This window comes from Myxocyprinus asiaticus, chromosome 4 (genome assembly GCF_019703515.2).
Source record: "Myxocyprinus asiaticus isolate MX2 ecotype Aquarium Trade chromosome 4, UBuf_Myxa_2, whole genome shotgun sequence".
In the NCBI taxonomy this organism is placed as follows: Eukaryota; Metazoa; Chordata; class Actinopteri; order Cypriniformes; family Catostomidae; genus Myxocyprinus; species Myxocyprinus asiaticus.
This window is the reverse complement of record NC_059347.1, coordinates 16617824-16630630: the sequence shown is the minus strand read 5'-3', so window position 1 is coordinate 16630630 and position 12807 is coordinate 16617824. Positions and strand designations below refer to the sequence as shown.

General features: G+C 37.9%; 1 protein-coding gene across 2 annotated transcripts in view; it reads right to left on the bottom strand.

The window, feature by feature from the left end:
- The window catches only part of LOC127439839 (transmembrane protein 132E), a 549732-nt gene that overhangs the window by 69710 nt on the left and 467215 nt on the right, over positions 1 to 12807 (bottom strand). The window lies entirely within an intron of this gene.

The following is a 12807-nucleotide window of genomic DNA, read 5'->3' as shown; positions in this document are numbered from 1 at the left end:
TTTAACCATGGATTTAACAAATACAAAATATTCGTCCTGCATAAAGTGAGATTTTGTCCAATATATATATATGAAATCATGTTTAATGATCACAAAACAAATAACAAAATATTGGATCCACGAATTACTGCCTTCGTGTAAGAATTCTTTTTTTTTTTTTTTCGAATATAGACTATAATAATTTATGGCTTTTTTTTCTCTGCGCATGAATGTGGGGTCAGTGTTTTTTTTTGTGTTTTTTTTTGTTTCACTAATCATTAAGGTGTGGATTTGGCTTTGGGAAACTCACCAGCAGTTTTGTGCCACTTTATCCTGGAGTAGAAATCAAAAGCAACAGGCGGTCGATTAAGTGAGATTATTCCGCTATGAAATTCTTTACCAATCAAATGCTCAATTGTACAATGGAGGCATGAAAGCAGAATGCTGCACCTGCAAATTAGGACACACTGATCCGCAATATCATACATGTTTATTAGTTTTGATGCAGGGATTTTGTGTGTGTTCAAAAAGGCTCTCTCCGCTCAGGTGAAATTATCACTGCTCCGCTCCACTCACATGCTCTGGTGATGACACCATTAGGGGGATCTGTGTCCGCTTTGGTCAAGTTGGACCCTGTTAACTCTATTTCCATTTACCTTGTGCATGTGCTACTGAGGTACAGGTATATATGCATTTCAGTGGAAAATTAAGTTTATGTAATGACTGACCAAAAAACGATTATTATCTTCTTTATTTAAGCTGTGTTATTGTATTGTGTGTAATACTGTATGAGTCAATTCAAATAAAATGATTAATTAGAAACAACAACATTTAAAAAGCAAATCTGAGTTAAGTCTACTTGCATGTAGTTAAATGATTAAGTTCATTCTATATTAACACCAAGTTAAGTGAACTTAATTACACAAGTTTTGGAGACGCCATTACTCAGTTTATAAATTGAGCATAGTCAATTTATTAGTGTTTTCAGTGTAGGCTACTTCACATAATTATATCAAAATGTTGAATTTAGTGCTAAATTGTGCAATATACAAAATGGATGTGGTAATACTGTATTTACTGACTATATTTGATCAGCTACAACAGGAGTTAGTAACAGAAACTTCTGATCTGGCATTACAAACAACTACCCATTCGAGTCCAATGAATCACGCAGTGTAAAACCAATAATCTGTGTTAAGAAAATAAACAGGGTAAATTTTAATTACATATTGACTATAAACATGGGATTGAAAGATTAACCTATTCCTCAGGTTTACAAACAAAAACTAAAGACAAAAATATATAGGTAAACAGTATTAACCCCTTACAATTAGGTCATCATGACCTCACTATAAGCATCTTTCATCTTTCATATACATAAGCCATTCTTTGATCAGTAAGTGTGTATGCATGAGTGTTTTGTTGTTAGAGTGCATGTGTGTGATAATAGCCCTGAGTGGAAGGTCATGTCATATTTTATTTATTGTGCACTATTTAAGCAGGAGACAGCAGTGAAGCCACTGTAGCCAACACATCCTCCGTCCCCCGAGTGCAGATCGAGGACGGGCTCCCTGTGCCAAACCTCAGCTATTTCAAGATAGTATGCAGAGCTGATCCTGCATCAGTGTTAAAGGGCTGGAAAGAGCAGTTCATGTTAATAGAGGTTGAGAGAGGGGCTGTAAGGTGGGAGGGCTAATTGGAGCCAGACAGAGCCTGCTGGGAAAACCAGATGAGGCTACATATGATGAGTCCTACTGTGTCATATACACAGTGGGGTCCAAACTGCAACAAATCATTTTCTTAATCAGTATTTGTCTAGTTTATCAGTAAAACATCTAATCATACTTAAAACAAGATATACTTACCAGATAAACACATTTGCATAAGATATTGGGATGAGGGTCTTCATTTACTCATATTGTTCCAAACATGAATTACTCTTTCTTCCGTGGAACAAAAAAGACGATGTTAGGGAGTATGTTAGTCTCAGTCACCATTAACTTTCATTACATCTGTTTTTTTTCCATACAGTAAAAATAAATGTGAAATGAGGCAACCTTTTGTGTTCCATGGGAGAAAAAAAAAAAAGTCTCACAGTTTTGGATCAACATGTAGGTGAGTGAACAATAAAAGAATTGTCATTTCTGGGTGAAATATCTTAAAAAAATTTGTGAGGTTAAAAAAAAAAAGAAAAAAAAATGTCTCAGTCTGAGACCTCCATGTGAAGTTAAAGTCACAAATCTTAAACAAAATGTTAATGTCAATATAGTTCTAAATATTAAATATTAATTCTTAATTTATATCATAACTTTTACTTGCTGTAAAGTTTTCTAAATCCTAAAGCTTTCAGATTAGTTCTTCCATATTTAAATGGAGAAGAAAAAAATACTCAGACTTTTGGACCCCATTGTGTATATTTATACATCTTTTCTCTCTTCTCCTTTCTGCCCAAACATTGTGCTTTCTATCCAGGGATTTATACATGTATGCATGATCCTAAAGATTAAGAAATGCAAAGAATCACAAAAATGCATATGTGTGACTATTGTGTGTGTACATGCATGGTTTTGTATCTGCACCTACAGTATATAATGTCTTCTCTGTATGTGACATACTCATTATGCTCTGTACGTGTGTGTCTGGGATTGTGTGATTGTATGTTGTAATAATTGGGACATTTACCCTAGCGGCCACTAGAGGTCCCTAGGAGAACTAAAACTTTTAGTTTGAAGTTCTGTGTTTTCTTTCTTGTGTCTCTGTTCCTGATTCCTTCCCTGATTGTCATCCCAGCTGTGTCTTGTTACCCTTGTTAGTTCTTGTGTATATATTGCCCGTGTGTTCTCTCTGTCTTTGTCAGTTGTTAACCTTCCATGGATTACAGTTTGTTTTGTGGTCTTGTTTTGAGTTCTTTATGTTTATTTCTCTGAGTTTTTATTAAAAGCTTGCACATAGATCCTCCTTCTCTCGCCTCGTTCCTGCAGACGTTACAGAACAACTGACCAAACTATGGATCTAGTGGCTTGGCAATTGTTGTCTCTCAGACAAGGAAATGGTACCATTGAGCAGTATACAGAGCAGTTCTGCAGTCTCGCCCAGGATTTCAATTGGGGAGATATTTGTCTGAAAGACTGCTATCGGTTCAGACTTAATGACCATGTGAAATCCTGTCTGCCAGGAGGCAGAAGTGAACTTTCCTTGGTTGAGTTCATTGACTATGCTTTGAGGCTCACATTCTCCCCTTACACTGTGGGGTATGGCAGTATTCCCATGCCACTGCCAGTGTCCACACCTGCCAAGGTCAATGAGCTAGCACCCATGCCTCCCACAGTCAACGAGCCAGCGCCTGAAGCCTTGGCCATCCCAGAGCCAGCGCCTGAAGCCTCGGCCGTCCCAGAGCCAGCGCCTGAAGCCTCGGCCATCCCAGAGTCAGAGCCTGAAGCCTCAGCCATCCCAAAGCCAGCGCCTGAAGCCTCGGCCATCCCAGTGACCGTGTCCTCTGCCACAGAGGACGTTCTCACAGCAGTGCTCCCAGCTGTCCAGAAGAGGAGGAGGAGAAGGGCTCCTGCTCTCCAGTTGCTGCCAGTGCTCCTGGCCACAGAGGCCGTTCCCCAGTCGCTGCCAGCGTTCCCAGCCACGGAGGCCATTCCCCAGTCGCTGCCAGCACTCCCGACCACAGCAGCCATCGACGAGCCTGCCCAGTTCCCCGAGGCTGTCCAGTTCGATGAGCCTGCCCAGTTCCCCGAGGCTGTCCAGTTTGACGAGCCTGCCCAGTTCCCCGAGGCTGTCCAGTTTGACGAGCCTGCCCAGTTCCCCGAGGCTGTCCAGTTTGACGAGCCTGCCCAGTTCCTTGAGGCTGTCCAGTTCGACGAGACTGCCCAGTTCCCCGAGGCTGTCCAGTTCGACAAGCTTGCACAGTTCCCCAAGTGTGTCCAGTTCAACGAGCCTACCCAGTTCCCCGAGGCTGTCTAGTTCAAGGAGTCTGCCCAGATCCCCAGTCTGCCCAGATCCCCGAGGCTGCCCAGTTCAAGCCTGACGAGTTCCCTGAATCTGTCCAATTCCCCGAGCCTGTCTGGTTCCCTGAGGCTGTCCACGAGCTTGTCCGGTTCCCTGTACTCATTGAGCCTGTCCACGAGCTTGTCCACGAGCTGTAACACTTGGGACATTTGCCCTAGTGGCCACTAGAGGTCGCTAGGAGAACTAAGACTTTTAATTTGAAGTTCTGTGTTTTCTTTCTTGTGTCTCTGTTCCTGATTCCTTACTTGATTGTCATACCAGCTGTGTCTTGTGTAGCATCTGGACCAATCAGACACACAATTATTCATTATTTAACTAATAATCCAACAGATATCTCAAGACTGTAACAAGCAAAGGTCCAAGTAGGCCCAAGCAGACTCCGAGATGTCTGCTCTCCCACTGATCATTATCAGCTTTTGCTCCCCCTTTGCTGACACTGGTCCAGCAACTAGTGGACCTCAGAGACATTCCAGTTGGGGGAAGGTAGCCACATGCAAAAGCAAAGGAATGTGGGGAAAGTAAACTCACTCCATTCCCCCATAGGAAAGACACATAAAGCCCATAAAACAGACTTTTCTTCATGTATTTATAGACAAACTGTTCTATAAATGAACATGCATATCCCCAGGACATTGTGTGTATGATTATTACTGTCTCTTATAGTGTCTTTTGTACTGTATACTGTTTTATGCATGCTTTATGACAGAACCATTAGATAATGTAAAATTATTGGTATCATGCTTCCTATCAAATTAATCCTTGTGTGATGCTCTGCACATTGGTGTATCTCACCATCTTATAGCATGCATTGTATGCTTGTTATATTAATCAGAGCATAAAGGGGCACAAAACTGCTAACTTACTCCAATCATGCAAATGAGTCAGCTTCCAAACAAAGGAACTTTTCCCACTGGAGAATTGCACCTTTCTCATTGGTCAAACCAAACTCGAGAGGAGTGACCTCCCTCAAGAGTTAAAGGGCACTGTCGGAGTGACCTCCCTCTCTCTCTCCCGATTGCTGTTCATGTGGGACTGGAAACACCCGGTCCGACCGCGAGGTTGCGGGCCGGCAGGCCTCAAACACATGCTTTGAAGTAAGAAACTGATGGTTCTTTCAGATGGTTAAATGACTCTTTTCATAGCTTCATTCCCCTGTTCTGTTCCGGTTTCATTCACTTTCACTTTTCCATTTCCCATGTATGCGTGATTTGTGTGTATGTGTTTGTTTAGATTAGTTATGTGTTCGTGATTTAGTTATATAAAGCTTTTGTGTACATTCTTGCGAGTTGATTCTGGTCTGCTTGTAAATCAATGTCAATTTAACAATTTGATCACAGCTACATGCTAAGAAAGAGTCATTTTTCTGTGGCTATGAAAAATATCCTTTCTGAGAGTTGATAGACGATCAATACTGAGTGTTCGCTGGACGAACAGATTCATTGATTGTAATATTAATTCAGTTGCATCAAGTTAATTCTATTAACTGATCCAAATATTCATAAATAATTATAACGAGTTATGATTAATTATTCATATTTCCCTTTTGAGCTAATTTGCTACACTTGTTAATCTTGTTAGTTCTTGTGTATATATTGCCCTGTATTCTCACTGTCTTTGTCAGTTGTCAACCTTTCATGGATGTAACGGTTTGTTTTGTGGCCTTGTTTTGAGTTTTCATTAAAAGCCTGCACATAGATCCTCATCCTCTCGCCTCGTTCCTGCAGACGTTACATTTGTCTGTGGGTGTACAGTATGAAGTGGGATTTGCTCGCCTAAATCAGTGCAGGATTAATTTAATGCGCTAGGAATGCAACCTATAGGATCTGCCATTGTTGTGTCTATAAACACCTCTTATGTGAGGCAGTCTGATAGCTTTCTACTTATAAATCCCCCAATGAGCATGGACAAACATCTTGAGTATTTAGATGATTCAAAAAGAAGGTCTTCATGCATAAAGCCCACAGAAACACCTGGCATGTTGTGCATCTCTTCGAGCTATTGAACGCTCACAGACCCCTGTGTACAGCAGTGTTCGGCAGCCTTTCTTGGCCTGTACGTGCAAATAGGTGTTTCTTCAACAACAGCCATTCTTTTATCCCAGGGGTTGATTTTTTTATTAAAACTAACAGATTTCAATTTAAACTTTTTTGTCATATATTTATATAAAGGTCTCATTAAAACTGTGAACTTCTTACCATGTCTTCAGCATTATTTTCTTTTGATACTTTTCAAATTACTCTTATGTGTAAATTTTTATGTTTTACCCTGGTCCCAGACCTAGACTTTCAAACTTTAAGGGATAATTCACCCAGAAATTTTAATCATGTCATCATTTACTCACCCTCATGTCATTCCAAACCCATAAGACTTCCTTTCTTCCATGGAATGGGTTTGGAATCCCTTTACAGTATGAAAATCCATCATAAAAATATTTTTATTTTTTAATTTTCAACTGCTAATCTAAACAAAGAGCGGAATTATCTTAACCACTTGAGACCCAAGCGTGACTGCTGTGTGCATTTTACATTTCCCTTTTTGATTTGTAACTAATAGCACCTAATAAACAAGCCAAAAATACAATAAAAAATAAAAAATTTTCTAGAGCAAATGGTTTTCCTAAAAATTGATGTCCACATATGTGGACAGCCGGACTAAGTTGGTAAATTTTAGATAATAATACAAAAGGTCCCATGCAAGTTCATAGAGTCACAAGTGTTGATTGGGTGTGTTGATTTAACTTACACATATATATATATATATATATATATATATATATATATATATATATATATATATATATATATATATATATATATATATAATAGAATCTGCACACCAGGCCATTGAGGTTACGAGAAAAGAAAAAAATAGGTACAGAATCCAAGATCCATTCAGAGGAAAACATTTTACTGAAGATTTTCCATGTAACAAAAGTGTACAAACGTGCACAACAAAAAGTGAGAAAGAAAGAGACTGTATGAACATAGCAAACATTTAATACAAGCACTGAGGATAGTCAACAATGGACTGAAACGTTTGCTATATTCATACCATTCTTTTTTGTGTGTGTGTGTGTGTGTGTGTGTGTGTGCACATATTCACTTTTTTGTTGTGCACGTTTGTACAATTTTAATGTATATGACAAATCTTCAGGAAAATATTTTCCTCTCAATAGATCTTGGACTCTGTACCTTGTTTTTCCCTTTTTTGTAACCTCAAAGGCCTGGTGTGGGGATTCTATTTTGTTTTTAAAATTTTAAATAATAGCTATAGAAATTCAGATTTGTTTCATCAAATTGTTTATTGTTTCCAGGAGTGTAGGTTATTAATGTTTTTTAGACGTTATAGACATTACAGATGATTTTCTCTAAAGCTGAATAAATAATTCTGATTAAAAGTAATGGACAGCATCATGAAATCACTGCCAACCATGTTAAAATAAAATTTTGCAGTGTAAAATACTGAATCTATGTTCTGATTATCATTGTCCCTTGTCTGCGAAACATTTTGAGTGCTCCAAACATCATCTACAGCCTGAACTGAACTTTTGGTCGGATTTCAGGAGTGAATGCACTTAGCTCCATAGAAAGTTATAGGATGCACCCTTGCTCCCTATTTAGAGAATGACTTAACCTCCAGTGTGCTGTCTGTCTGTACTGGTCTCAGAACAGTTCAAAATGGACCTTATTTTCATCCTATCTCCAAATAAAGCCTCTGAAAAATGTTCAGCTTTGGGATGAAGACATTGATTCTCAATGTGAAAATGCACAGTAAATATAGGAATGCATTTACTAATGTTAATGAATAATACCTTATTGTACAGTGATAACAAAATAAAATATAACACAATTTATATTAAAATAAAACGAAATAACCAACCAGTGTCTTAATGTTGAAAGTTACTAAAAATAACGAAAACAAATTCAACTTCTGAGAGAATACGAAAAAAAAACCTCCAATTTTTGTTTATTTATGTTTATTAGCACGCTGACACGTGGAAAATGAATGGATTTTTTAAAGTAGCAAATCAAATGAAAATAGAGATGGTAGTATTTACAACCAAACAAGTTTCAATAAAAAATTAAAGAGGTTTCTCACCAGAGGCACTTTTGTTGACGCTGCACCCTTAGGAGCACTTAGGCATGCCGTTGTGTCACGTCACGCGGTGCACCAGAAGTTTAACACTTACATTACAGTGTAGAGTCTTGTGAACAGTATTCAGTTGGTTTTAATTCATTTAAATTATGTGTTACATATAGCGAAGCCAAAATACATAGTCCACACATGTGGACGCGGGTTCGCACGAGGTTAAACCATTATATAAACCTTTTTTTTTTTTTTTTTAAATGATTTATATAATTTTATACAAATTACCACTGTTCCTCAGTTGTGGCGTAATTTTTTTTACCACAACCAACAATTTTTCCCTCAATAAATAAATAATATTTTGGTTGGTTACCAAGAAGACAAATGTGAAGTGCCAGTGAAGAGCATCCTTGAAATGTTATGTGTGAAGAAAATAAAGAAAAACATGGTAAATATCACTCTACAGAATATTCATTGTGTCTCATTTTCAATCAAGCCGTAATTTTGTCAAATTATGAAAAAGTGTAACATAGTGTAATTTAATTACATGTATTTAGAATTCACAAAATCTTCTGTATCAAATTAAGCAGCAAAGTAGTAGACAATGGAGTCTTTTATTTAATTCCACACATTTAAAATGTTATTTCCACAACCATAATTTCCACCAAAGAACGCTATCAAGTACAATACATAATTGACATGTGGTAGAAATTACATTGTGGGGCAAATGATCCAGAAAAATGACAGAATTCTTCTGTGATGCATGTATATAAACCTCTATATATTGTTAGGACAAATATAAATAAACCAGTGAGAGTCTGAAAAGCGTATATTTTCTAAAAGTCTACAGGACCAAAAGTGCCCACGAAAAAAAAGGATACATACAGGTCAAAGCGGTCTCTCAACATGAAGCAAAGTGTCTTCTTCTGCAATTGGTACCCATGTACTGATTCATGCTAGAGTTTAAATATACACGCATATTATATGGGAAGGCAAGTGGCCCCATCCACACTTTAACACTGACTGCTCTGAATTTTAATAGGTGAATAATGGAGTCTCTTACTTCAGGAGTGAGTTGGTAAGCACACAGTGAATTATTTTATAGCCCTTACTGCAGACCTATTACCTTAAAATGTCTTGCTGAAAAGTGTGAATAAAGTATTTCCTGCCAGTCTCTCTTTAAAGACAATGTGAAAGACAATTGTGGCTTTGGAACAATGGGCATGTAATGGGCCTTATACGAGGAGAAAACGAGGAGCTGTTAAACAATAGAAATCCAATGTGTCTCATGAATGAGTTGTGCAATAGGTTTTCAATGCAGTGCTTTTATCGGATATACATCTGTACTGTATATTGTATGCGGGTAGAAGATATCGTAAATATAGTAAGTTCCTGGTAATTCTGAAAGTTAGCTCTCAAAGAAATTTACATTACATTTATGCATTTGGCTGACACTTTTATCCAAAGCAACTTACAGTGCCCTGATTACAGGGACAATCCCCCTGGAGCAACCTGGAGTTAAGTGCCTTACTCAAGGACACAATGGTGGCAGCTGTGGGGATTGAACCAACAACCTGCTGCTTACCAGTTCAGTGCTTTAGTCCACTACACCACCACCACTGCATTGTGCCATTACAGAAATTATTGTGCCGTTACAGATTTCATGTCAGGTTTTACATCAATGATGTTTGGTCATGCGAGAACCTATGACGTTTGATATCCCTGGCGTTAAGCTTGACAGGACTCGTATAATGGTGCCACATTTGATTTAAAAGCTACAGCAGACAGATTTTTGTCTTTACATTTCAGAATAATTGCTAAATTTTCTGTCTGTTTGTCAGACAAAGCTATCATATAGCTTCAGAATACTTGGAATAGGCTATACTGTGCAATGTATTAGAATCACATTTACAGGTGCATCTCAATAAATTAGAATGTCATGGAAAAGTTCATTTATTTCAGTAATTCAACTCAAATTGTGAAACTCGTGTATTAAATAAATTCAATGCACACAGACTGAAGTAGTTTAAGTCTTTGGTTCTTTTAATTGTGATGACTTTGGCTCACATTTAACAAAAACCCACCAATTCACTATCTCAAAAAATTAGAATACATCATAAGACCAATAAAAAAAAATTTTTTAGTGAATTGTTGGCCTTCTGGAAAGTATGTTCATTTACTGTATATGTAATCAGTACTTGGTAGGGGCGCCTTTTGCTTTAATTACTGCCTCAATTCGGCGTGGCATGGAGGTGATCAGTTTGTGGCACTGCTGAGGTGGTATGGAAGCCCAGGTTTCTTTGACAGTGGCCTTCAGCTCATCTGCATTTTTTTGATCTCTTGTTTCTCATTTTCCTCTTGACAATACCCCATAGATTCTCTATGGGGTTCAGGTCTGGTGAGTTTGCTGGCCAGTCAAGCACACCAACACCATGGTCATTTAACCAACTTTTGGTGCTTTTGGCAGTGTGGGCAGGTGCCAAATCCTGCTGGAAAATGAAATCAGCATCTTTAAAAAGCTGGTCAGCAGAAGGAAGCATGAAGTGCTCCAAAATTTCTTGGTAAACGGGTGCAGTGACTTTGGTTTTCAAAAAACACAATGGACCAACACCAGCAGATGACATTGCACCCCAAATCATCACAGATTGTGGAAACTTAACACTGGACCTCAAGCAACTTGGGCTATGAGCTTCTCCACCCTTCCTCCAGACTCTAGGACCTTGGTTTCCAAATGAAATACAAAACTAGCTCTCATCTGAAAAGAGGACTTTGGACCACTGGGCAACAGTCCAGTTCTTCTTCTCCTTAGCCAAGGTAAGACACCTCTGACGTTGTCTGTGGTTCAGGAGTGGCTTAACAAGAGGAATACGACAACTGTAGCCAAATTCCTTGACACGTCTGTGTGTGGTGGCTCTTGATGCCTTGACCCCAGCCTCAGTCCATTCCTTGTGAAGTTCACCCAAATTCTTGAATCGATTTTGCTTGACAATCCTCATAAGGCTGCGGTTCTCTATGTTGGTTGTGCATCTTTTTCTTCCACACTTTTTCCTTCCACTCAACTTTCTGTTAACATGCTTGGATACAGCACTCTGGCTTACCCTTCTTGTGAAGGGTGTCAATGATTGTCTTCTGGACAACTGTCAGATCAGCAGTCTTCCCCATGATTGTGTAGCCTAGTGAACCAAACTGAGAGACCATTTTGAAGGCTCAGGAAACCTTTGCAGGTGTTTTGAGTTGATTAGCTGATTGGCATGTCACCATATTCTAATTTTTTGAGATAGTGAATTGGTGGGTTTTTGTTAAATGTGAGCCAAAATCATCACAATTAAAAGAACCAAAGACTTAAACTACTTCAGTCTGTGTGCACTGAATTTATTTAATACACGAGTTTCACAATTTGAGTTGAATTACTGAAATAAATGAACTTTTCCACGACATTCTAATTTATTGAGATGCACCTGTATTATACTTTTACAGTGTTTACAGTCCCAGTTCCCTTTCACTGACATTAAATTATATATCTGTTTATACTTTATAAATATAAAATGCCAGGATACCTTTTGTGCTCCATGGAAGACAGAAATCGATATGTTTTTGAACAAAATGAGGGTGAGTTTAAACTTCCTTAAAAATCCCTGTATGAAACTATATGTTTTTTAGTGATAGCCTTTTAAGACCAAGTTATAGTAATGCTATATGCTTCTGTAGAATCCACAAGTCTGTGTGATTTCAAATTCATTCTTTAGAAATCATCTTTAAATGAAGAATTCCTGATGAACCCAGAAGCGAAGACATCCAAACCAAAAGCAAGATCAGAGAAGTTTTTGTTACCATGAAAATGGGAATCGGAAGGGAATTTTTGCAGGCTAGCGAAAGCAAGCAGATAAAATTATTTAATGTTAGCCAAAGACTGTTTAGCCCAAGACGGACCATTTGTATTAAAAATGAAAGGGGGAAATTGGAACGCCCAGTATGGCAGGTGTTAAAAAGAAAGTCCCGCCTTACAGGTAAAAGAGCGAATCAACTTTTAGATACAGACTTTGCCTGTCAGTCAACTCAAAATTGTGCATGCGCATTAGCTGAACCAACCTAAAAAAATAGTGTTTTTTAGCGTGATCTGAGCAAAAGAAGCACAATTTATGATACCACTGTTTTCAGATTTTACTGCTGATATTAAATATGTTCTTTAAATATCATAATCTTGATAACTGTTTTGGAAATTTCAATCTTTCCCCATTCAAGTAAATGGAGCTGTAACTTTATGCTGCTTGTATCCATAGAAAAGAGCTGAACGGGAGCTTACCAAAGATGGCCGCTGAGTGGACCGACTTGCCTTGAAAAGGACTTTGTGTAAGCTAGCTGATTACCTTGCTAAAATGGGATTGTTTGATCATAAAAGACAGTAGTGGTGTTTTCTGATATAAAAATACATGACAAATCCATGTTGATTACATTACTTGCAATGTTCTTTGTTGTTCATTCAACAGGCTGAGTAGTTCATTCTTGTTTTGTATCTTTGTATGCTCTGAGTCAAAGGTTACAATTTTGTGATTCATCTCAGAACTGATTGGTTTAATTCAAGCATTAGAACTCTTTACTAAAGATTAAAAAATAAGAAATACTTTATATGCTTATAAAGAAAATAATTGCGAAAATCATTCCAGCACCAAGGATGCTGGAAAATAGTTTTTATTTTATTTTTTTACCGATTTGATATTCAATGAAATT